This window comes from Neltuma alba, unplaced genomic scaffold (genome assembly GCF_004799145.2).
Source record: "Neltuma alba isolate B1F8T4 unplaced genomic scaffold, ASM479914v2 tig00010691_pilon, whole genome shotgun sequence".
Classification (NCBI taxonomy): Eukaryota; Viridiplantae; Streptophyta; class Magnoliopsida; order Fabales; family Fabaceae; genus Neltuma; species Neltuma alba.
This window is the reverse complement of record NW_021635531.1, coordinates 229578-254146: the sequence shown is the minus strand read 5'-3', so window position 1 is coordinate 254146 and position 24569 is coordinate 229578. Positions and strand designations below refer to the sequence as shown.

Sequence of the window (24569 nt, the reverse complement as noted above, 5' to 3'; positions counted from 1 at the left end):
CTCCTCCTCCATCACCCTTTATCCATTTCCTTATATCTTTACTCTGCCTCTTAAAAACCCTTCCTATTAAATCTGTTGTAGGCAATGCATAACCTTCGGAAGATCCTAGCGACCAGAATAGTAAGAAATAATTAAAGATGGTGAGAAGAATTAAAAAAATTAAATTAAATATATGGCATTCAAATTTTAACCAATCATACATATACTCTTTTCGTCTCTGTGTAAATCGTATTTGGGAATATTTTAAGAATTCAAAATGTAAGCCACCACGAAATTTAGGCAGAATTAAATATTTTTCTGCACTTGTCCCTCATTAAATAATAAAAAAAGTCATGGAGACGAGAGTGCTATATAAGAGAGGGTTACAATTCAATGGGAGTAATTTTTGAATGTTATGACAATTTTTTGGCCAAAAAACATTATGAAAAATTTTAAAAGTCTAAAAAATTCAACAAATTTTATTAGATTTTTCATAAATGACATCTAAAATGAGTTGGACATATATTTTATATGCAAATACCCATACCTTTTTCTAAACGATCATGTCTATACACCCCGTCAACTCGTAATCGTTTATTGCCATCTTGCTTTTCAACTTGTGCATAGTGGCGTCTTGCTTTGTCATATATATTTTGTTTTTCTTGGTTTAGGTCACTGTTGAGCAACTTCAAAGCCAAATCCTCCCTTTCTTTTTCACTGTCAAACTACATAGTTGTCCGTATCATTTATATGACCAAGGGTCTGTTTAGGATGAAGAAAATGGAGGAGAGGAAAGAAGAAAAAATATTTTAACAAGACTGATTTAAAAAATTGAAGAAATAGAGTTAAAATTTTTTAATTAATTATTAATACTCTTTTTATTTTACATATTATAGCCAGTCCCAAACCTGGATAAAGGAGGAGGGTTGTGTTAGGCCTCGATAGCCAATATAAAAACCCGTCAAATCTCATGAACATGGATCAATGAAAAAATTATGCTATTGCGAGGTCGTTGCTTAGAAGTAACACACTGTATGGCTCAAGTATAATGAGAAGTGAGCTAAAGCCGCTGCATCATCACCAGGATGTAGTGTTAAATGAGCAAGGGCTACCGCACTCTTTCGGATGGAGGCGGCTAAAGAAGTTAGTTCATAAGAGCAAGATTAGATTTGGTACTTGGAATATTGGGATTTTGAATGAGAAATCTATGGAGGTCGTAGGAGTTATGAGGAACAGAAGGATTAATATCTTGTGCCTCCAAGAAACTAAATGGGTTGGAGAAGTGTCCGCGGAATTTGGAGAGTGTAAACTTTAGTACACAGGAAAGGTGAGTGCAAGGAATAGTGTTGGGATTATTGTGGACGTAACATGGAAGAAGAATGTGGTGGGGTTAAATGGTTTGAGGATAGAATAATATCTTTTAGAATAATTATTGGAAAGCATACTTTCAATATCATTAGTGCCTACACACCTCAAGTTGGGGCAAAGACACACCTTAAAGATAAGTTTTGGGAAGATATGGAGGGGTTGATTCAAAGCACACCACTTGAAGAAAAAAATTTTATTGGTGAGGACCTTAATGGACATGTCAGCAAGGAAGGAGGGCAATTTGTTGAGGCTCATGGTGGTTTTGGTTTTGGGGAGCTTAACAATGAATGACAATCTATTCTTAACTTTTCACTTGCATATAAGTTCAAGATTGTCAACACTTGTTTTAAGAAGCGAGAGGAGCATTTAATCATGCACAAGAGTAGAGCCTCAAAATCATAGATTGATTTCTTTTTGGTTAAGAATCCGGACAGAAGACTACGTACTAATTGCAAAGTGATTCCTCAGGATGGGGTGACTGCACAACATAGAGTACTCACCCTTATGTGCGTTTTAAGAGTATCAAACAAAAGTACCATCAAGTGGTAAACCCTAGAGTTAAGTAATGGCAGTTAAAGGGTGAGAAGCGAAAGTTCTTAAAAAGATCCTTTTGGAGGAAGGGAACTTGGAGTTGCAGGGAAATACGAATATTATATAGGAAGAGATGGCTACAAGAGTGCATATGGTAGCTAAAGCAATCTTGAGAGAATCTAATTAAAGGTTGTGGTTAGAGAGAGAAGGAGACTTGGTGGTGGGATAAGAATGTGTAAGAGAAAGTCAGACAAAAAAGAGATTATTTTAAGGCCATGCATTTATGCAATAGTATAGAAAATTGGGAAAAGTATTGTTTGACTAAAAAAGAAACGAAAAGAGCAGTGAGCGAAACACGTACTAAAGCATATGAGGGGTTTTATAAGAAGTTAGGAACAAAGGTGGAGGAAAGAAATATTTACAAGATTGCAAAGCAAAAGGAGAGAAAAAAGACAGATCTGGACCAAATGAAGTATATAAAGGATGAAGATGATAAAGTTTTAGTTATTGATAGGGATATTAAAGATAGATGGGATGCTTACTTTTACAAGTTGTTTAATGAGAGAAGCGATTGTGTGACTCAGAACTTACAGGACCTGCTAATTAGCAAAGATGATCGGAATTTGACCTTTTATCGCAAGATTCACATCGGAGAAGTTAAGACAACTCTTAAGAAAATGGACAATGATAAAACCGTTAGGCCTGATAATATTCCTATTAAAGCTTAGAAATTTTAGGCGAGAAGAGTGAATTGTGGCTAATCAAGCTTTTTAATGAAATCTTACGCTTCAAGAATATGCCGGATGAATGGAAGCAAAGCATTTTAGTTTCTATCTACAAAAATAAAGGAAATATTCAAAACTGTGCAAACTACAGAGGGATAAAATTTATGAGCCATACGATGAAGTTGTAGAAAAAAGTGATTGAACATAGGTTGAGATTGGAGACTTTTATTTCTGAAAACTAATTTGGTTTTATGCCGGGAAGATCCACAACAGAAGCAATCTGTTCACTAAAGGGGTTAATGGAAAGATATAGGAGTAAAGGAAGGGATTTACTTATGGTTTTTATTGATTTGGGAAAAACCTATGATCATGTGCCAGGAGAAGTACTTTGTAAGGCTTTGGCAAAGAAAAGTATACGGGTTGCTTATATCAAAGCCATACGAGATATGTATGAAGAGGTGACTACTATTGTAAGAACACCTAGAGGTGAGACAAAGAACTTCTCCATTAAGATTGGCCTAACTCAGGGTTCTGCTTTGAATACTTACTTTTTTGATACTGTTCTGGACATTCTAACCGAGTCTATTCAAAAAAAAAATCTCTAAGTGCATGCTTTTTGCGGATGACATATTTCTCATGGCAGAATTAAAAGAAGAGAAAAATTAGAGTTATGGAGGACTTTAGAGTCAAAAGGTTTCCATTTAAGTAGGAGCAAAACAGAATATATGCATTGTAATTTTAGAGAAAGGCAAGAAAATGGTGATTTGCAGGTGAAGATAGGGGATCAAATCATTCTTTAAGTATCAAAGTTTAAATACCTAAGATCTATTGTACATGAGGATGGTGAAATTGATAGAGATGTTTCTCATAGAATACAAGCTGGCTGATTAAAATGGAGGAAGGCTATTAAAGTTATTTGCAATAAGAAGGTACCTGAGAAGCTTAAGGAAAAATTTTATCGAACTGCTATAAGACCAACTATATTGTACAGCAGTGAATGTTGGGCAATAAAAAAAAGAGAGCATAAAGTGGGAGTAGTAAAAATAAGGATGTTGAGATGGATGTGTGGTCATACAAGAAAAGATAAGATTTGAAACGAAAATATTAGAGCAAGAGTTGGTGTGGCGCCTATCGAAAAGAAAATGGTTAACAATCGCTTAAGGTGGTTTGGACATGTGCAGAGACAGCCATTGAAAACTCCAGTGAGGAGGGTAGATCATACAGTTTGGAGCCCCATAAAAAGGGACAGAGAAAGAACGAGAAGAACACTCAATGAGGTCATTGAATGAGATCTTTTGGTCAACAACATATATAAAGATTGGGTTGTTGACAGAGCACAATGACATTGTGTGATTCATATAGCCGACTCCATCTAGTGAAATAAGGCTTTTGTTGTTGTTTTCTCTTTATTCAAATTTTAAAATCTCATTTCTTCAATTTTTTTAAATTGACCTCATTAAAATTTTGTCGCCCTTACCTTCCCCTCCATTTCCCTCACAGGGTAAAAAAAAGTATTTGCGTGCTCGTGCAGGACTATGCATGGGCATGTGTGAGCACTTAGCTATGAATCTATGACTAGATGTTTGTAAGAAGTCATACCTGAAATGAATTATTTCTCTTCACATAATTATATGATTGTTCCATGAACTTCATAACAAAGATACCGCAGTCAAATCTACAAATTAAAAGATACATATATGATAAGGTCATGATAAAAGCTTTTTCTAGTGAAGTTTATATAATTTTACATAATAATTGTCCACTCACCCATTGGGCTGTGGGAGGATGTCAGTTTCCACCTTCGAACGAAATACCGTAAATGCTACATTTACGAAGAGTTTTTCCATGGCAAGCAACTAGATGCATAAAACACATATTCTATAAAATCAAAAGAATAATTGATCGATTAATATTGTCAATATTGCAATTATCTAACACTCACCAATTTTTTGGTTCTCTCGTCACGTTCTGTTTCAGCCACAAATGTATTGGGTAGAGAATCCCATATTTGAATCTCTTTATTCTTTAAATGGATAATATATAAATAAAAATGTCCACCATTTGACGTTGCTCCAATGTGAACATGAATAAATATCTATTATTTGTGATAAAAAAATTAAATTAATATATATGGTAAAGAAAAAAAAGGTCATGAGGTTGACAAAGAAACTTTTCTATAAAGAGTTGAAAAGACTGACATACCCTCTCACAAGATTCCAGGTCAGACATATAATTTTCTTTTATTTTTTGGCGACGGACAAAGTCCAAAAAGTAACCTATGTTGCATTCCAGTGCTGCTTTCTATAATTATGTCATGAACGAACCATTAAAAATTATGGTCAATGAATTAGTTTTAGATTAAAAAACCATTTGACATACAGAAAAAGGGAATAGGATATCACCGAAAATGCCACAGGAAGGTACCAATTCGAAGGCACAGTTTTGCTCTTTCGCTCAACATGGTTTAACATCTCTACAAAAATATCCATTACCTAAGAATGCATAAAATTAAATATCAATATAACGAAAACCTTGGTCATTATATTATAACAGAATATAAGAATGTATAAATACCTACCAATGAATCCAAAGGAGCCTCTGGTTTAAGTGTGATAAAAACATCTTGAGTCAAATATGAGATTGGGGAAACAAAAACCTCATCTTCAGGACTGAAGAATTAGAATGATATACTTATCAAAAAAATAGAATGAGAGTGATTTTAAAAAACAAATCAAAAAATAAAGTATATTCATATATCCTTATTAGAAGCATATATACATAGTGGGAAGTATATGAATCTAACCTTAAGCATTCAAACACATATTGTAGGACCTGCAAGTCTTCAATCTCCCAATCCGAAACAGAAGATGACCCAACTTGAATCCTTTCCTGATTGTTAGCTTCGGCTTGGATTTGTCCTGCTTCATTGGACAATGCTATAATCTATTAGACTGTCCAATGACTGAATGAGATTTCTTATTTTCAAAAAAAAAAAAATCCCCTCTGCATGATCTAGGAAAAAAGATCATACAGGAGCGAGTATAATCATATATAACTACGTACCGTGTTGAGAATGAAGGAGGTTGTCTCTGAGATCTCTGGAGTCTCCTTTGTCTGAATCAAATTTTGGACATACTCGAATGCCTTTGCCTTTTAATCCTTTAATATGAGATGTGATTCTGTTAACACCTCCTGAGAATTCCTCTTTACAATGCATACACTTCCATCTACCTTTTTCCTCCAATACCTCAACGTGTTGCCACATATCAACATGCTTTCGCCTTCCAACTGCCTTTCCCATTATTACTCTTCCTGCATACGCAATATTATATATATAGACACTGAACCAAAGTAATAATTAAAATTGAAGTAATACGTTCCACAATTTGGGGCTTGAGTTTTCGTCAATAAATCCAATCTACTTTTCCTGCACATACAAAATCGCATACCTTTCCTTAATATGCATGCAATTTGATCGAGCAAAGCAATGAAGGGATGAAGATTATTGTGCGCAAAGAAGCTTCAGGGATCGACCAACCTTGAATCTGTCTGAGTAGATAACGAGTAACTGTGCAAAGGCAGAAGCAGAAACAACAACAAACGAAGATGAAAATGAGGTCACATAATAATAATCAAATGGAAAAGCAGAGCAAAAACAGAAAATTACTGAATGCTATTTCAAGTTGAGGATTGAGGCATGGCGGACAGCTGATCCCGGTGAGAAACAGTAGTTGAGTCGAGTCCACAGAATAGGAATATGATGATGAAGACGAAGGACTTTGGGGGAAGAGTGCGTCTGAAATAAATAGTGTGTGTATTGTACAGTGCAGCTGTATGACAGAGTGCTTTATCAGAATGGTGGATGAGAAGGAGAGAAAGGACAGATTCTTGTCTGATGGCCCGATTGACTCCGTTGGCGGAAGCGGGAAACGCCTTTTATTTAAAACCTATTTTCATGTTTAAATCGGTTGTTGAACTTCTAATCTCTAAACTTTAAACTAACTAATACTCCATCTTATTACAAAGCATCTACACCGAAGCATTCAACTTGCCAACTCACAACATAAGAAAAGAATACTCCTATGCTCTTATTTATGGACGGAAAGAAAAGACATTTTTAGTTCTCTTTATAAAGTATTGAGAGAAATTTTTTACATGGATGTACAATTTTATTATTTATTTATTATTGTATTGACTTTGTTTATATAAGATATAGTGTATATTAAATAAGGATAAAGTTAAACAGTTATTGAATTTTAAATAAGATTTAATAAGGTTTAAAATTTTCTTTAGTCTATGTGAAACATATTTAAGAAAAAATGACAAAAAAATAAGTTCAAAATTATTAAATCTCAAACCATATTTGATAACAACATTTTCTTTAGCATTGACATCACTAAATTCATAAATAACAAGAAATTTTTATTGAAGTTTTTTATTTGACATCAATAATTTTCAGTTTTTTTTTATTTTTTTAATAGGTATTACAACTTGCAAGTCATGAATTAAAGCATGAGTTGAAACAGTAGTGTTTCAGGCTTTAGGGGTTTAAGGAAGGGTGCTCCATGATTGGAGTTGTTTAATACTACTTCGATTCTAAATATAATATTCATTTTATAGTATAATTTATATTTTATACTACAAAATAAATTTTATATTTAGGACCAGAAGAGTATAAACTCTTGTATCATTTTAACCTCAACCAAAAACTTATTTCAGCTGTTTACCTACCGTGACCCTAAGCAAGTTTAAGGGCTTGTTTGGAAAGCAGTAAAATAGTTTTTCAATCACAGCGTAGAAGTACTTCACCTAAATGATTATGGGACGCTGTACTAGTATTCATGTGAGGGCGCAGAGCATACATTGTTCTACAGCTGCATGACACGGTGCCTTATTATTGGGAAATTTTTTTAGCACGGCAAAAGTGACTTTACTAAAGACCACACGATTTTTGAAATTATACGGTAAAACCAAAGCATCAAACTCAAAAAAAAAAAAAGTTATGTTTTGATGGTAAATTACCAAGATATTATTTATTTATTTATTATTTTTATAAGTATATATATGTATTTTAACATGCGGCAATAACAAAAATATTAGTGTATGTATAAAAATTTATAACCCCCAATTTATATTATAACCACTAGTCCAAAAATTTATGAATGCTTATAAGTTTGGGGCTTGAGTTTTCGTCAGTAAACCTAATCTACTCTTCCTGCACATACCGAATAATCTACCTTTACTTAACATGCATGCGATTTGATCGAGCAAAGTAATCAAGAAATGAAGATTATGAATCGCAACTTCAGAGATTGATCACTCTTAAATCTGTCCAAGTAGAGAATGAATAATCGTGCAAAGGCAGATTCCGATAGTGACAAAACGAAGATGAAAATCGGGTCACATGCCAATCAAATGGAAAAGCAGAGCAAAGAGAGAAACTTACTGCATGCTACTTCAAGTTGAGGATCGAAGCGTGGCGGACGACTGACTCTGGTAAGAAGCAGTAGTGCTGCTGACTTGACGCCTCAACACAGAAGAAATCGCGCTAATAGATTAATATTAACTAAACAATTAGGGAGCCGTAATGAAGCGGCTGTGTATTAACGTGGGCTTGGGCTGTGAAGAGGGCACTAGGGGCCCTGCTACTTTGGGCTTAGGTTGAAAGCGAAGGGGCAGGCTGGAGGTGAAATTCAAAGATAATTGTTTTGTTATGTTTCCAAATTGAAATACTAAAACAAAATTTTTAATAATTCCAATTTATTTATTATGTGATATTATAATAATATTTTTATACAATATTAAATCTCCAACGTTAAAATATTAATTTAAATGATAGAAATGAGGCCCATTTTTATATATCTATCTCATATCTTTTTCTCAATCATTCTCCTGCATTTCTTTTCCTGTTTTCTTTTTCACTCATCATTTTCATAAAATAAGGGTATATTTTAAAAAATTACATATCTTATATATTTACTATTTTTAACTAATTTTAATCAACATTTTAATTTAGCCGCTGCTTAGGAGCAGAGGAAGTAATTTAGTTTTTAAATATTTTTATTAATTTAGGTTCCAGTAATGAGCATTAGTAAACTTATGTTAATTTACAACAGTTTAAGAATAGCATCAAATACGATAATTTTAAATAAAATATTTTGCACATTATTATACTCCTATATTAAAAACGGCAGCTACCACATGCAACCAAAGACAAGGAGCTGTCGGAAATGGTAAATGAATCAGTGATCCGAATAAATAGAAATAGCTATTAATTCTGAAGTCACACCAAAAAAAAAAAAAAAGAGCTCTGTGACGTTTCAGAAATTCTGCATTCACACAAGGTGAGCTTAAACTTCAACACTCTAAAGGTGAGGATAAGCTAGCAGAAGAAGATCCCGTTTGGTACCGTAAGACTACAACTGTAATGATTTTAAAAAGTTAAATTGAAGTGAAATTTAAATTTTAAAATTAAATAAAACATCAGAACAATTCGCGGATTAACTCGTTCGATGGGTAGAAAAATTTATAGCGACAAATCCAAATTTAGAACCTGAAAATATTGAAATATTCTCAATTTAATTTGATTAACACGTGACATATGACATGAAATAAATTAATTTGGATAGGGCTCGGGGAAACTGATGGGGTCAAAAGCAATTTTATTTTCGAACTTGATTCTCCACAGGCGATGGTCCGACTAAATGACTATTTCGCGTGAATGGCCTTCGTGTTCGAAACCTATCCCGTTTGTCTTCCCCGCAATAAATTTTCTTATATTTTGTAGGTCCTCTCATCTAGAGAACGTTGACCCACCAAATGGCTTGTGAGAAATCTGATTCAGAAACTTGCCTAGCTTCTTCTTCTTCTTCTTGTTTGTGCTCTTCTCCTCACAGCTTTTTCTACAAATATGAAACCTCATGCTATTAAAAAGAAACCGATACCGAACGCATCTTTATAAAAATCCATCTAACTTTAATCTTTGTCATAATCTTTAATTACCTGGCTTCATCATGCTGTTGGGGATTCCAACAACTTCCAACATTCCTGGCTGATCCTCGAAATCTATCATGTTTGCGAATCTGTGCATTAACGTTATTATCATCCACACGTGATCAAGTTGCGAAACAAACAGCTCCAGTTGAAAATCTCTTGCTTCCTTTCAAGGGAGATAATGAAGAAGAAGAAGATGATGATGATGACAGTGATATATAAAGTAGTGTCTCTGACGTATCAGTTTTGTCAGTTTCGTTTCTTTGATGCTTGCTCATGTTCATCGAACTGGGTTGATACAGAGAAAAATATAGCGAGTGATTCTCAAGTTTGTCTGCTTCAACTCTACCAGATTCACTTCCATCTGCTAATGTGGACCTATCGGAACTCATTTCTGATGATAGCTAATCTGGAGAATTTGGTTTGAAATATGGAAATCTTTCAGGTTGAAGTTCTTTTGGTAGCAATGGGTGCTTCTTCTTTAGCTGTTTGCCTTCTGTATCATACACTTGAACAGGAATCTCCACGTTCAATATGGAAGCTTTCCTTGGACCAAACGTAACAGTTTCTGCAAAATCAAAGAGGCTTCTCAACAAATACTGACACAACTTATTCTGAAAATTGTTACTGAAGGAGAATGCTGCATTATTTCATTTGAAGAACATACCAAAGGGGGAGGCTGGATTGGAGATCCTGAGGACGTATTCATTATCAGAGAGTGGAGTAATGAGGTCATCATCCAAAGTCTTGCCACAAGTGCCCTGTGTCGTGCCTACTGCTCCCAATTTAAATCCACAGATCACATACTTCAACTCAATCCAAAAATAAAAAATAAAAAATTCAAAAACAGAGCATAAGGGTACAATTCATTCTTCCTCTTGTAGGACCATGCATACGTCTCTGCCAAATCCTTCCCTCTTGCTTTCCAATCCACCTCTTCACATGTTTTATTACATAAACAAAGTCCATAAATCATGACCTGAGAAAGCGAGGAACAGGGTGCTACACACAGAGACAGAGGAGCCTGTAATTTGCAGACCCAGCGTCTCAAAAACCAAAACCACAGTTCACGCCGTTCTTATCCGTGTGTTTCCACTAAATCTTGACTGATAAAAAACTTTTCTTACAACACTTAATAATGTGATTTTCACGTTCCAAAGGGAAGTCCAAAACCTTAAAATTTAGGGAAGGAAAGAAAGTATTAAAAGACAGAAGAGGGAAGCATACAACATTGGAAGTGAGAGTCAACAAATCATGACGTGCAAGTGGGAACAATTTTCTTAAAGGTAACAGAAACGTGCAAGGAATTTCACGGGAATGTAATGAAAGAAACAGAGAAATTAAAGCACCTCGAAGATAGACTCCGCTGCAAGCTAGACAATGAATACGTATGAGATGAGGTTCTTCAGAACGACCCATCAAACTGAGGAAGTACACTATATGGATCCTTCTCACTTCACCACCTTTACTTCGTTTACTTCCTTCCATCTCCTTCTCTCTCTCTCTCTCTCTCTCTCTCTCTCTCTGCGCTGCAATCCCAGATCTCTCTTCCTTCAATTCACAAACTTAACTCTCTGCTACTTCACAAGCAAGCAATGGCAATTTATATACACTGTAGAAATCAGCTAACCTGCGATAAGAAGAAAGATCTCTGTCTCTCATGGTGCCGGCAGCTACTAAAATAAGAGTTGATAATAATCCAATATTGCCTTTCGATGTCTGATTGATTACTATATATGGTGAAGATAATGCAGGCCGCTGGACACAGAGTCGTACTTGGAGTAGCGTGCCTGTTTTCTTTAAATAATTTGAATTTGAATATTCTCATGCCATATAGGAGGACTTCTAATTTTATATGATTAAGACACTATTTACATGAACCACTTCTGTTTATTTATTCATTTATAATTATAATTAATAATCAGTTCTTGTCCTCACAGCATTACTCTCAAAAATGGTAAATTCTGTTTCTTTCTTTCCGTTGCCATATCTTTCCTTTTTGTTTTTCAAAAGTTTGATTACAGATTTCAAATCTTAATTTTGAAAATAATTCAACTGCAAATACAATATGATCTTTCCTCAAAGTCAGCTTTTTTATTCATGATGGCGAAATACTTATTTGTATTGTATGACTGGCATTCATACTTAACATCTAGCTCCTGTTTGCTACAAAACATTAAAAATAAGGGATAAGAATTGAAATTAAAAGTACAAAACTATATTAAAAGAGTGTATAGTATGAGTAATTGTATGATATTTGGGATTAGACAAACCCATATATGTGGGATTGGAAAATACCATGAGAAGATGTGGTATTTTCTAATCCTATCTATATGGGATTGCCTAATCCCACGTGATAAAAAATCACTCATGCTAAGCATCTTTTTAACATATGTTTTCAACCCAATCCCAATCCTTATCTTCCATTTTCAATACTTCGCACCACACGTAACTATAATATCTTGAAGAATAGATATGCCATGTGCATTTTCTTAAATTTGTAACATAAAAATTTTAAAAGCTTACAATCAATTTTTATTTGTAATTTGAATATACTTATTTTGTCAAATGTTGAAAACCATGTACAATCTAATCCATATAAAATTTAAATGATTTCACTTGAACAAAAAAAGGTGACAACCAAATGAGAATTGAATAAATGGTTTCACTGCAAATATAACAATAAATTATATTAAAATAACACATAAAAATATACAAAACTAAATCACTTTATTTAAAACAATAGAAATCAAATAAAAATAAACAGGATTTTTTTTTTGCAAAACTGTCCTCAAATATTATAGATATATTTTTCCAGTTAATTATTAGCGCACCCAGTCGAGAGTACAAGTTTAAATATTATACACCCCCTCTATCGTTAATTTTCGCATCACATCCTCTATATGTTTTTCTTACTGGCGTATATGTTTCTAACTTCAAAATTAATTTTTTTCTCACTAAGGTCACTAATAAAAAAATATTAAATAACTCTCAAATTTTCAAATTTGTCTTGTAAAGCTGCACGTGCACATATGAACCTCCGACAGAGGTAAGTCACTAATTAAAAAAAAAAGTACTAAATAATTCTCAAATTTTCTAACTTGTCCTATAAATAGAAACAAATCACTCTGCAAAATGTTGTCCTACAAACAGAAACTGAGGACAACCAACTTTAAGATACTTGAAAGCATTTTAGTATAGTTAGTAAGGTTTTATTCATAAATAAGTCCCTTGTTCAGAGTTCATATGTAAATTTGCCTATGTAATTCGACTTGAGTTCAGTATAGATAAGTTCCTTGAATAAGTCTTCATGTCATTCTTCCAATAAAATAGTGTTGTTGCTATAAGCAAGTAGTTGCATTACAAACCTAGTTTCATCATAAATAAATGTTCTGACTAAAATAGCGTAATTGAACAAATATAGAAGCACACAACATAAATATAGAATCAAAAGCAGTTTTTAAATAATGACTTAAAGGATATCAGGTCCTATCATCTTCAGTGTCACACACAGCAATAACCGTGTCCTGCATATTACATTACCAAAAAGAATTAGAATAATTGAGAGGCATGCCACAAACAACTTTCAAATTCGACTTAGTACCATATGATTATTTGGCTCTAATATAATTAATTAATTTTAGGCATTCTAACTGCGGGAGGAGAAGCTCATGAAGTGTATTCATCATCGACATAATATAAAATGAAGTCAAACAGCGGGGGCACATACGGATCTGATTAGTCACTTCCCAGTAGCACCCATCCAGGGTCGTCTTATTTAGAAGCACACTTCCATTATTGGAGCTCACTCTCTGAGGGGGTCTTAATTGATTGCAAGATTCAGCAGAGAATGTTTAGAGAGAGGGCAGAGCTCGAGGCCTCTGCATATGAGATATAATTGTGGCAGGTCAAATAATTCAACATATGTCAACATGGGAATTTCAATAGCAGGGTCAAAATAGCTGTTTCTGCACAAGGGCCATGAGTTCGTCAACATTCTCTAACCTGCGTTTTGCCCTTCATGCCTGTTGCGATTCTAACAATAGCTAGGGGCGAACCATTACATGCCGATACCACTTTCTTTACCAAGCTCTCTTCCAAAAACAATTCTTCATGGACTCCCAAAAACTTTCTGAACAAATCCCAAGAATCTTCTAAATTTAGACCTACCACTTTTACTACCTTCTTGCAGTCCATATGTTGACACACTTCCCTTATCCGAGTGGTCAAAATCAATTTAATTCGATTACTTGACATAGGAAATCTAAGGTCCTTTAGAGAGAAATGATCCCAAATGTCATCTGAGATAATAATACACTTCTTCATCTCCTTGAATGCTTGAAATAATTTTCTAGCAATTCTTTTACAAGGCTCATCAGATATATCCAACTTAATTGATTTAGCTATGACTTTTTACAACTTGTACAAGTTGATATTTTGTGATACAGTCACCCAAATAACTTTAATGTCACCATTGGCTTCTTCTAAAGCTTATCATGAATATGGGTTGCTAAGGTTATTTTTCTTGAACCCGCTATTCCTCAAACGCCAATTATTGACACCTTGTCACCCGTTATCCACTCCCATATTTGTTTATCATCATTTTGAGAATCGCACCCAATTAAATCTGTTGTAGGCAATATATAATCTTTGGAAGATTAGCAACAAAAATAGTAATAAATAATTAAGTAAAGATAGTTAGACAAGTTAAAAAAAAATTACAAAATATGGCATTTAAATTTTAAGCAGTCGTGTACATACTCCCTCCGTCCCTATGTGGAAATCACATTTTGGAAGATTTCAAGAATTCAAAATGTAAGTCACCAGAAAATTTGGGCGGCATTAAATATTTTTCCTCGCCTGTCCCTCGCTAAGTAATCAAAAAGTTATGGAGAAAAGAGTGGCAAAGAGGAAAATATGAGAGAAGGTTACAATTTGATGAGAGTAATTTTTTAAGGTTATGACAATTTTTTTGGCCAAAAAGAAGTTATGAAAATTTTAAAAGTTTAAAAACAAATTCATAAATGACAAACAAATGGAGTTGGATATAAATTTTATATCCTGATACTCATACTTTCTTCTAAACGATCTTGTCTATTTACTCTGGCAACTCGTAATCTTTTATTGCCATCTTGCTTTTCAACTTGTGCGTAGTGGCGTCTTGCTTTGTCATATAGATTTTGTTTTTCTGGGTTCAGGTCACTGTTGAGCAACTTCATAGCCAAATCCTCCTTTTCTTTTTCACTGTCAAACTACATAGTCATCCGTATCATTTATATGACTAAGGGTGTGTTTGGGATGAAGAAAATGGAGGGGAGGAAAAGAAAGAGAGAATTTTAATGAGACCCATTTAAAAAATTGGAGAAATGGAGGTAAAACTCTTTAATTAATTCTTAGCACTTTTTTATTTTACATATTCTCTTTTTTAAAATTTTAAAACCCTGTTTCTTTAATTTTTTTTTTAAATCGATCTCGTTAAAATTTCCTCGTTCTTATCTTCCCCTCCATTTACTTCACGGGGTAAGAGAGAGTACTTGAGTGCCGGTGTAGGACTATGTGCGGGCATTTGTGAGTGCTTACCTATGAGTCTACGATTATATGTTTGTAAGAGGCATACCAGAAATGAAGGATTTCTCTTCACATAATTATCGGGTTGTTCCATGAACTTCATTACAAAGATACCACAGTCAAATCTACAAATTATAATATACAAATATGATAAGGTCATGGTAAAAACTTTTTTAGAAAGGTTTATATAATTTTACATAATAGTGGTCCACTCACCCATTGCGCTGTGGGAGGATGGCGTTTTCCATCTTGGAACGAAATTTCGTAAATGCTACATTCACGATGAGTTTTTCCATGGCAAGCAACTAGATATAAAGCAGAAATTCTATATAATCAAAAGAACAATCATCGATTAATGTTCTGAATATTCCAATTATCTAACACTCACCAATTTTTTTATTGTCTCATTGTGTTCTGTTTCAGTCACAAATGTATCGAGTAGAGAATCCCATATTTCAGTCTCTTCGTTCTCTAAATGGATAATGTATAAATAAAAATGTCCACCATTTGGGTTTGCTCCAATGTGAACAGGAATAAACACTTATCATTTGTGATAACAGAAGTCAAATTGACATGGCGAGAAGAAAACAAAGCAATCATGCTGACAAAGAAACTTTTCTATAAAGAGTTGGAAAATTATACCTTCTCACAGGATTCCAGGTCAAACATATAATTTTCTCTTCTTCTTTTTTTTTGGTGATGGACAAAGTTCAAGAAGTGACCTATACTGCCTTTGAGTGCTGCATCCGATAATTACGTTATGGATGAACCATTAAAAGTAATTATCAATGTACTAGTTTTAGATTTAAAAAAAAAACTATTGGCATACATCATATAACAGAAAAGGGAATAGGAAAACACCGAAAATGTCACAGGGAGATACCAATTCGAAGGTATAGTTTTTTTTTTCCTTTCGCTCAATATCAGTTAATATCTCCACAAAAATATATATTGCCTAAGAATGGATAGAGCTTAATATTAATATAACTAAAACCGTGGTCATTAAAATTGAAATAGAATATAAAAATATAATAAATAGATACTCACGAATGAATCCAAAAAATTCTCTGATTTAAGTGTGGCAAATTCTTCTTGAGTCAAATATGAAAGTGGAGAAATAAAAACCTTATCTTCAGGACTGAAGAATTAGAACGATATACTTATCACAAAATAGAACTAGGGTGATTCAAAAAGCAAAACGAAAATAGAATACATTCATACGGAGGTACGAATCCAACCTTAGATATTCAAACACATATTGTATGACCTGCAAGTCTCCATTCTCTCTACTGGAAATAGAAGATGACCCAACTTGAATCATTTCTTGATGCTTAGCTTCAGCTTGGATTTGTCCTGCTTCGTTGGACACGCTATCATCTATTAGACCATCCAATGAGATTTCTTACTACAAAAACGATAAACATTACCGGAACTAAAGGAAGATTTAAAACTCTTCACCTCTGTCTGAAAAGTAAAGGAGTGTCTAATTAATGTTTTCTTCATTTAAACCTATATAGCGTAAGTTAAGGAAAAAAAATCTCTCTGTGAATTTAAAAAGATAGGAGAGAGTATAATAATATATAATTAAATTATTTTAACTAATTTTTATAATTAAAAAATAGTAGTTAACTCATTAAATTTATCTCAAATTGAATTTTTTTTTAAATTTACCTATATCAAATAAGGTTGTGGGGAAAATAATGCAACGAATTACATTGAAGTATTCATTCCAGAGATAAAATTGACAGACGAATATTAATTAGTCCCAAAATGATTTAGATTTTTAATCAATTCTTACTAGTATTTTAGAAGTGCCTTATGTTATGAAATAGACGGAATACCTTGTTGAGAATGTAGGAGGTCGTCTCTTAAATCATTGGAGTTTCTTCCTTTCTCTGAAACAAAATTTGGACAGACTCGAATGCCCTTGCCCTTGTCTCTATTAATATGAGATTTAATTCTGTTAGCACTTGATGCAAATTCCCAGCCACAATATTTGCACTTCACTCGTCGTCGTCCCCCCAATAGCTCAGCGTGTAGCCACACGTCATCCCTTGGCCTTCCACCTACCTTTCCCATTATTACCGTTCCTATATGCTGAACCAAAGTAGTAATGAAATTTGAAGACATACAGTTCCACAGTTTGAAATGTAGCTTTTCAGAGCATGACTTTTTGATATGTTTAGGGCTTGAGTTTTCGTTGGTAAATCCAATCTACTTTTCCTGCACATACAAAATCATTTACCTTTCCTTAATAGGCATGCAATTTGATCGAGCCAAGTCATGAAGGGGTGAAGATTATTGCACGCCACGCAACTTCAGAGATTGATCAATCTTGAATCAGTCTGTGCAAAGGCAGATTCAGATAGTGACAAAACGAAGATGAAAATCGGGTCACATAATAATCAAATGGAAAAGCAGAGCAAAGAGAAAAAATCACTGAATGCTACTTCAAGTTGAGGATCGAAGCGTGGCGGACGACTGACTCTGGTGAGAAGCAGTAGTGCTGCTGACTTGATGCCTCAACGCAGAAGAAAACGCGTTAATAAATGAAAATGGACAAATTAAGAATCACCATATAGTGTTCCCCGCTACCGCCCGGTGCATGCCAACAAAAGTCTGTTCCTTTTTCACTAAATGCAAGATTCTTTCACCTAATTTAAGGGCAGATCTGTGGAAATAAGAGTTTTAATATAATCTGAGTCACATCTAAATGATTTTTTTCTTAAAGACTATTAAAGTCCGCTTGTACAGATTCCCCTAAAGATAAAGCATCCTTCCTAAACAAATTGGGGAGCAACACGAGGGAGACAAATTGCAACTCAAAGATGAAAAACGCAAGAAAAACTATTATATTCAACTTCCCTTTTTCTTTTCTTTCCTTTTTTTTTTTTTGTGGTTATGGCCATCATATCCCTAACTTCCTTTTCGAGGTAGCAAGTAGATACCTATTTTGTGAATTTTCCTCTCTTCCATCCTCATCAGAAGTCACCAAACAATATATTCCCTCCATCCCTAGATATAATAATATATTTAGTTGCCAAAATTATGTACATAGAGGAGCTTAATTATCTGTGTCTTAATATATTCCTTTTCAAATTCGCTCCTACTTAAATAAATTTTGTAATAGTAAAATCATTAAGGAATGGGAAAAATCATTAAATAGGAACAAGTAGGGATCCAACAAATCAAATTATCATATAGATTCTTAAATTTTATGAGAAATAAATCAACGGATAATAAATGTAAACTTTGAAAAATAGTATATGTATATATATTATTCTAAGGGAATTTTTACAGATTTACAAGTTAAGCAGAAATTTTGTCTTACGTTAAGGTGCATTCAATATCTCAGAATATTTTCTCAAATATATCTAGCACCTTAAAGTATTTTATAGTATATTCAGCACCTTGAAATAATTTTTTAAGTATGTCCAGCACCTTAAAGGTTTTTTTTTTGTGTGCATTCAATACTCTAAAATATTTGTTTTAAATGCGTCCAATTCTGAAAAATATTTTTTTGGTGCATTCAACATCAAAGCAAAAAGAAAAAAAAACTCTAGCGTCCTAAATGCATCCAAAAATATTTTAAGATGTTAGATACACCACGAAATATTTTCAGGTATTGAATGCACTTCAACAAATACTTCTAGATATTGGATGCACTTTGACCTTTTTGTCTTTCGCCTGTTTAAGAGGAAAAGAGACTTTACTATACTTTAGCGAATTTCCCCGGCTTATTTATAAACAACTCTTTTATCTTGGATGTATTTATATTTTTCTTTTCATTTTTTATACATCCTTGTCTTTCCATGTAATTGTATCGTCGGCCAATTTGACCGCAAATAAATAAATTTCTTGTTGAATATGTCGTCTTCTCTACGCTAAATAAGAAATAAGAATAATGTCTATTTAATTTATTCGGCGCCGTTCGATAATGCCGAAACAGCCTACAATGTTCCCCTGCAATCTGCATGTGAGGCCTATTACAATATCAATCAATATTATGAAACCAAAGTGCTTCTACTTTTCCTATCGGGAATTACAATCAGGTACCCAGAGAAAAGGCTTTAATTGCCCCGAAACTTGTTGACAATTGAAGAGCATGTAATGATAAATTTTAAAATAGAAAATGACAACAGGTTTTTTGATAATTAAATTTCTTTTTTAGAACCTCATGATAATTTTTTCTGTTTTTTTTTTATATGTGTTGAGCGTGACATTATTAAACTAGTGAGCTGTTGTGAAACAACTTAATGTTATCGTAGGCTTGGGCTGTGAAGAGGGCACTGGTGGGCTAGCTACTTCGGGCTTAAGAGGAAAGCAGAAGGGCATGGCAGAGGTGTAATGACTTATTGACTGTTTGGTACCAAGTAAAAGCAAACAAAAAATACTTCAGACAAAACTCCTCTCTTATACTTATTTTATATATTATAAAATTATTTTTAAAATCATGATTTGATTTTCAGCCAAATGTCTAATTAAGGCATTGTCAATAAGAATTGATTTAGTTGATAAAAAATAACTTATCACTCATAAAATTATGAGTTTGAATCTATAAGCTCTCTCAGCATCTAAACCTTTTTATACCAGCAAAAAAAAAGGAATTAGTTATGGCATTCTATTGTAGTGTGTGTGTGTGTATAACACACAAATATAATAACGTTTTTATTACGCAACAACGTAATGCCTACACTGGTGCATATAAAAATAAATACATTTAAGACATATTCATAGAATAAGTTATGGTGTCATTCTTCCAACAAAAAGGGATTAGAACTGCGAATATATGGCCCTGTAATTGAAATGCATGCTACAAATAACCTGGCTGCTCTGCCTTGCAAGTGACAGAATAATTGACAATATCATTCGGAACTTAGGAGATGAGGTACATTCACACTGATTGACACCCTGAATTGTGTAGTATTGCGCACTTTGAACATTCAAATAAAAGGCATAAAGAGATGATCAAGTCATATATCCAACAAATTGGCTTCCCTTTGTTGAGATTTATTTATGATATTTGTTGTAATTTATAATAAACAAAATTTAAATTATTGGAACATTAATTATTTTTATTGGTAGGCATTCAAAAACTGACAAGCGTCCAAGGTCGGCGATCACAAGTAGACAGAGAGAAATAAACAAGACAAAAAGGAACATATGATTATTTGGCTCTCACATATAAATTAATTTTACTTTTTGTCATTAAAGAGGAGAAGCTCTTGAAGTATATTTGAAGCATGAGGAGGAATAAATACATGGACCTGATTAATCACTTTTACCATTGGTATCCAGTTGAGGTCAAGTCCATCGAAAGCTCACATCCATTATTTGAGATCGCTATCTGAGGATGAATTAGTTCCTTGCAGTCATCAGCAAAGAATCTCCGGAGAGAAGGGCAGAGCATGATGCCTCTGTATACGAAATCTAATTGTGGCATGTGCCATAATGTTAGAGATGTCAACATGGGAAGTTCAATTGTAGGGTGAGACAAGTTGTTAAGCAGAAGGGCAAAGTTGTTATGAAGAAGGTCCATGAGGTCAGCAATAAAAGTAGGTTCCATTACAGAATGCTTTTCTCCAACTATTTCTCTCATCTTCTCACAAGAAGAAACGAAAATGTAGCGCAGGTTTCGGAGGAGTGCTAGTAACTTGAACGCGATCAGAGTCTCCATGCTGTTGCAATGCGCAATCGAAAGACTTGTGAGTTGAGAAAATAGGGTGGATTCATGCAAGGAATCAGCAAATGGTGACATCAAATTTTTCAAATCCTTCCTTTCATGGAGGCATAGACGTCCAACGAGTTGGGAAGAGGAGCAAAAGGGGCAAGTGCTACAACACAAGTAATCCACATTTGCATAATACCAGACATCCAACTCTTCAATTTGGTGTGGATTATTGTTGAGGCCATATGATAAAACACTGCAAAGGGACCTAGCACCTGTCCAGTGGCAGCAATTCTGTATACCCAACTGCTTGATGTCTCCTGCGAGTACTACTCTGTTTCTCAAATCCATAGCCCTAAAAATTATCTTCTCCGCAGAACTTTGAGTTATTATCCCGTCATCTTCGAAACAAATACGTTTATGTTGCAAAGTTAAACGATAACTTTCGAGTACATGACTCTTGGCTGGGATGCTTACAAAGCTATCGAAGACATTAATGGCATAGAAGGTGGCAAGTACAAGTTCCAACTTTTCCAAACCTTGGGTGCCATGTACTGTCACATCCGTTTTGTATAGGGGACCACCCAGCTCAAGATGCTCTGAGTTGATCAATTTGGATATGAGCGATATTGACATTGCCAGCTTATCTGTATGGAACAGATTCAGGTATCTAAGATTGACCAATGATTCCAATCCAACAGGTGCTTCAGTGATAGCGGCAGAACACAGATCCAATGACATTAACCGTTTCAATTTTATTAATGAAGGAATGTAACTCAATTTTGTACATCCTGAGAGTAGTAATGCAATGAGACATTTTAAGTTTGACACCGATTCAGACAAATGCTTGATCACAGTCTCAGACAAATCAAGTGTTTTAAGAGTAGGCATGTGGCTGAAAAAATCATCTGAGATGTAGTTAATTGAGTTTTGCATTGTGATTCAAAAGCAATGTAAAAAGCTGAAACCACCTAGGACATGTGCCATCTGGAATTGTTAGTATCTTATTCCCCGTCAGAAAAACTTTTTGAAGATTTTCCTTTCATTGGTCATCACTTGGTATTTTTGTCAAATTCTTATGAGCTTTTCCCATAATTTTACAAGTGTCGTCTGCAATACCAATAGGTAGGAGTCTAAGAAATTTGTTTATCATCCATTCACCATCATAATCCAACACACTATGATTCTTTAATTTACCAAACATGTTGAGACCTTCATTGTATTGCACCCTCAACTTCTCTGTCTTGTCAATGCTTTCATAAACAAACCTTCTTATCAAATGATCAACAGTGTAATTAGAAAAATTTCTGCTGGTACTTAAGGCACAATGCAAGAAGAATCTTTGTAATTTGTTATTTAAGAAATCATAGCTAAATCTCAAAACTGGAAATACCCATTTGTCCATTTCATATTGTCCATGGCCCAAGTTTTCAAGACATTCCAACATATGTCTCCATTCTTCAGTCTCTGTTTTCCCCTTCATGCTTGTCGCGATTATAACAATAGCTAGGGGCAAACCCTCACATTTTCGTGCCATATTCTGTGCAATGTTTTTCACTTCCAAAGATAGTTCTTCATGGAATAATCCCAAAAAACTCATCAAACAGAGCCCAACTATCTTCCTCATTTAGAGGCTCCACTTTTATCAACTTCTTACAACTCATACCTTGACACACTTCCCTTATACAGGTAGTCAAAATCAATTTAATTTGGTTTCCTAACACTTAAGTTTTTTTTCCCCCGTACTATCTCTTACAGATACTCACCACGCAATTTATGTTAATTTACAATTTAATATTAGTGTCAAAATATGATAACCTTAAATAAAATATTTTGCTCATTTTATTGTTAATAAAAAACATAGGGGGAAAGACCATAGCAGCTCCAAATGCAACCAAACACAAAAAGCTGTGGCACTGGCACCTTTGTCTGTAATGTAAATACAAATTCAAAAGACTCATCAAAGAATTAATGGCAAATTGTCTTCAGTTGGAGATGAGTAAAAGACTAATCAAACCTCAATTTATGAAATTATCTTCTTCTTATGTTCGTCCCTATATACACTTTGTATTGTAATAATACTTTCGATTTTTAATGTAAGATCTAGTTTGACTTTTAATTTGATCCTAAATATAAGACTCTAATCTACTTTGTCTCTTATATTTATTCATTTTTCCTCAAAGTAGTTCTTATAACAGTTACACATATCGAATATTTCATCAAATGGTAGTTTTAGTCAATATACATGATTAGAAAGGGTATTTTAAGAAAAATAATACCTATCTATTACAAATAACTAACTTAATAAAATTTCTTAATGTATTCAAATTAATCAACTAGCTCTTATATTAAGGACCAGATATAGTATTTTTTTTATTGGTATATAAAATTTTCTTTTTATATTAAAAAACATTAATGGTAAATGATGATAGGAGATTAATCAATGTTCTGAATATAGAAGCAGCCATTAATTCTGCATAATTCACACTAGGAAAAGTCGAGGAGGTCAGCTTAAGCTTCAACGCTATCATGGTGATGAAGAGTGAATTCCTTTTTTAAAGAAAAGGTTTGACCACAAGACTACAAGTATAGTATATATAATGATTTTTAAAGGCTGAATTAATTAATATAGGTTATGAAATTTTAGATTATGACTGGAATTTAATTTTAATTTTTTTAAAAAGGCCAGCCCCAAAATTGGTGGCAGGCAGAAGAATTGTAGCTACAAATCAAAAGTAGAGGTCGAAGATAGATTGAAATTCTCAATTTAGTTTAATTAACAAGTAACATATAACGTGAAATAAATCATTAATTTGGATAGTGCTCGTGGAATCTGATGAAGTCAAAAAGAATTATCATTTGGACATTTTTTTTCCAATTTACATGACTACACGGAACTTGCAATCTGTATAAAATAGTCCAACAAAATGGATCTTTCACCCTAATGGGCTTTTTGTTCCAAACATGCCCTGTTTTTCTTCCCTACAACGTATTTTCTTGTATTTTCTGCCTCCTCTCATCTAGAGAAAATTGACCCTCCAAATGGTTTGCGAGAAATCTGATTCAGAAACTCGCCTAGCTTCTTCTTGTTCTTGTTTGTGCTCTTCTCATCACAGCCTTTTCTGCAAATATGAAAGCTCATGTCATGAAGAAAGACTTCGATTTTGTCATATTTTGTAACTTTGAAATATTTTGGGCCCAATTTCTCATTTACTTACCTGGCTTAATGATGCTCCTGCTAGGGATTCCAACAACTTCAAAGATTCCTAGCTGATCCTCCAAATCTATCATGTTTGCGAATTTGTGCGTTAACATTACCATCATCGAGGGTGTTAGAGTTCTTAGAAACAGTTTTATGAGCTTGGTTTAGCCTGACCACAACGTCGTCGTTTGGATCTAAGGCTCCACAGGTGATCAAGTTGCGAAACAAACCAGAAGCTCATGCATGTTGAAAATCTCTTACTTCCTGTCAAGGGAGATAATGATGATGAAGAAGAAGATGATGATAATGAAATTGAAAATGATGTCTCTGGGTCTTGTTTGCCTGTGTCCACAAGTTTGTATGGTTCAACCTTTCAAGATTCACTTTCATCCGGTAATGTCTGTGTCAAGAGCTTATTTCTGATGATAGCTGATCCTGAGAATTTGGTTTGAAATATGGAAATCTTTCAAGTTGAAGTTCTTCTGGTATCAATGGTTGTTTCTGCTTCAACTGCTTGCCCTCTCTATCATGTACT

The 24569-nt window shown here is 33.9% G+C and overlaps 2 long non-coding RNA genes across 3 annotated transcripts; both read right to left on the bottom strand.

Annotated features, from left to right (window-relative positions):
• Nucleotides 1-2699: 2699 nt before the first annotated feature.
• LOC114758412 (uncharacterized) lies at nucleotides 2700-23957 on the bottom strand. Its single transcript, XR_003741795.1, has 3 exons — nucleotides 23947-23957; nucleotides 10206-10210; nucleotides 2700-2883 (listed from the first exon to the last, which is right to left on the bottom strand). It is a non-coding gene; the product is annotated as an uncharacterized LOC114758412 (long non-coding RNA).
• On the bottom strand, nucleotides 14155-15262 carry LOC114758408 (uncharacterized). 2 transcript variants are annotated; one of them, XR_003741791.1, is made up of 3 exons: nucleotides 15214-15262; nucleotides 14671-14848; nucleotides 14155-14223 (listed from the first exon to the last, which is right to left on the bottom strand). It is a non-coding gene; the product is annotated as an uncharacterized LOC114758408 (long non-coding RNA). The 2 variants fall into 2 exon arrangements; XR_003741792.1 differs by having other exon boundaries at nucleotides 15177-15258.
• Nucleotides 23958-24569: the final 612 nt, after the last annotated feature.